Below are 2,845 nucleotides of genomic sequence, written 5' to 3'. Positions count from 1 at the left end.
ATCCTTTGGCCTTATTAAGTTTGTTAACATTTGCAGCGGATTTAGCATCAGAGTTTATGTTAACAGTTTTTTTATCAGAATTTACAATATCAGACTTTGCATCAGAACTTACACTAGATGGAATAATGCTAACTTTCTTTAAAGAAGGTTTTATTTGATGATAATTATAGTACAAACTATGATATTCCTTACAAGAATAAATGGAATGCCATAAACTACCACAATGAAAACAAGGATTTTGTGGCCTATATCTAATAGTCTGACTCTTAACTCCTGATTTTGAAGGTAAGGAGTTTATGTTTTTATTCTTCCTGCAAAAAGAAGCCAGATGGTTAGAATTTCCACAGTTATAACATTTCTTTCTAGGAGCATTAGTAACAGGTGTATAATCATTGCTTTTATTCACACCTACCTTTCCATTCCTATTTTTCCTAGGTGGCTTTACCTTGTTTACATTCTTAACATCTTTCAGCTTATGCTTAAGCTGCTTCTTTGTCATTAAGCCTATGTTAACTTCAGTTGGCTTATCCTGTTTTGGTTTGTCAGAAGTTAATTTCTCTTTAACTTCTGATTTATCAATATCAAACTTTACAACTACAAACTTAACAGGATTTACCTTTGGCTTTTGTTTAACAACTATAGGCTCAATTTCTATAGTTCCTTTATTATTCTTATCATCTCCATAACCTAAGCCCTCTTTCCAGTTTTCACTACTTAACAAATTCTGAGTTATTCTGTCAGAGTTAGTCCAAGTCCTGATAATCTCTCTTTCCTTTTCTAGCTCAGTTTTTAGAGATTCATTCATTTTAAGCACTTCATCTCTAACATAGAAAACATCATCTCTGTCCTTCTGAGTTTGATGGAACATAACTAACTCTTTTTCTAAATAATCATTCCTCTTTTTATAAGCAAGATTTTCAGAAGTTAATATTTCATATGTTGAAGTTTGATCTCTATAACTAATGAACATGGTTTTAAGATATCTTCTCAACTCAGTAATATCATCAGTATGAAAAGCATAAGTTGTTTGAGGTACCTTTAACTCAGCAGCTTCAGAACTGCTATCAGCATTTGCCATCAAGGCATAGTTCACCTCACTTTCAGAATCTGAAGTGTCTATCCAGCTTTTTTTCTTTGTGACAAGAGCCTTGCCTTTGTAACTTTTTCCTTTCTTGCAATCAGGAGATATGTGGCCTTTCTCACCACAGTTGTAGCATTTGACATTTGAGTAATCTCCTCTGTCAAACTTTCCTCCTTTGCCTTTAGATTTTCTGAAACCTTTCTTATCAGAACTTGCACCTTTCCTGAAAAACTTCTTTCCCCTTTTGAATTTCCTGTATGCAATCTTTGTGATTCCTTTCACCATAAGAGCACACAGCTTCATCATATCTTCATCAGGGTCCATCTCAAATAAACTTTCAGTTTCTGAATCCTCATCACTATCAGAACTTGATGACTCAGTCTCAGACTTTGTGATGAGAGCCTTTCATTTGCCTTTCTTTGAGATAGCCACTTTAGGGGATTCCTCCTCAGCCTTAAGAGCAATTGTCCTTGACTTTCTCCCATGCCTCTTGCTTCTTTGATCCATCTCAAGTTCATGAGTCTTGAGCATACCATAAATTTCATCAAGAGTAGTTTCATCAAGAGCATAGTTGTCTCTTATAGTTGTGGCCTTCAAATTCCAACTTTCAGGAAGAGCTAAAAGGAATTTGAGATTAGTATCTTCAAGATCATATTCCTTATCCACCAGTGACAGATCATTCAAGAGTTTGACAAATCTATCATATAAACCAGTTCATGACTCATCAGGTTTTGAGTCAAAGTGCTCATACTCTTGAGTAAGTATAGTCCTCCTGTTCTTCTTAATTGAATCAGCTCCCTGGCATCTTGTCTCCAAGGCATCCCATATCTCCTTTGCAGTCTTGCAGTTAATTACCCTGTTTGACATGACATTATCAATGGCACTGTGCAACAAATGTCTTACCTTTGCATCCTTTGCAATAGATGAGATATCTTCAGCTGTATATTCACTTTTCTCCTTTGGTACAGTCTGTGCTGACTGATCTGCAACTACAACAGAGAGCTTGGTTCGTTTACGTGGTCCTTTATTGATTCTGTCAAGGTATTCTGGATCTGTAGCTTCCAGAAACATAGACATCCTCACCTTCCATATGGGATACTCAGAAGGTTTCAGTATGGGAACCCTAATAGTCTCATATCGATTATGGATTTGAGTCTTTGGAGTTTCTTCAGTTTTGGTGGGCCTGGTTGGAGTTTGTGCTTCTTCAGACATGATTATTTTTGGATCTTTACTATATGTATGTTAACAGATTGCTCTGATACCACTTGTTAGGTCACACACACTGTAGAAGGGGGTTGAATACAGTGTTTACTATAATCAAATCAAATATAAGAACTCAAGTAACAGAACACAGATTTTATTCAACACAATAAACTCGGTTACAAAGAACTGTCCTCTCTCAGTGATGAACAAATTATCACGAGAGCTGCTAGGGTTACAATGAATAATAAACTCGATTAAGATAACACATATAGTGTAAACCCTATGTCTATGTTTATATACTACACAATTACAAGATAATCTTCTAATTGATATCGAATATAATTCTGCTTCCTAATATATATCAACTAGTTATCTTTTCTTCCAAGTATTCTATTCCTTATAGAATTCTTCTTCATGCATATCTCTTCTTGTATTTGTCTTGATCTTCTTTCCTTTCAATTAGCCGCCTTCCTTATCTAAAAGTCTCCTTAAGTCCTGATATTATCTCTTGATAAATATCTCCTGATAACTTAAGTTATGACAACTTAAGTTCTGATATCT

The sequence above is a fragment of the Apium graveolens genome, unplaced genomic scaffold (assembly GCF_009905375.1).
Source record: "Apium graveolens cultivar Ventura unplaced genomic scaffold, ASM990537v1 ctg4529, whole genome shotgun sequence".
NCBI lineage: Eukaryota > Viridiplantae > Streptophyta > Magnoliopsida > Apiales > Apiaceae > Apium > Apium graveolens.
This window is presented reverse-complemented; position numbering follows the sequence as displayed.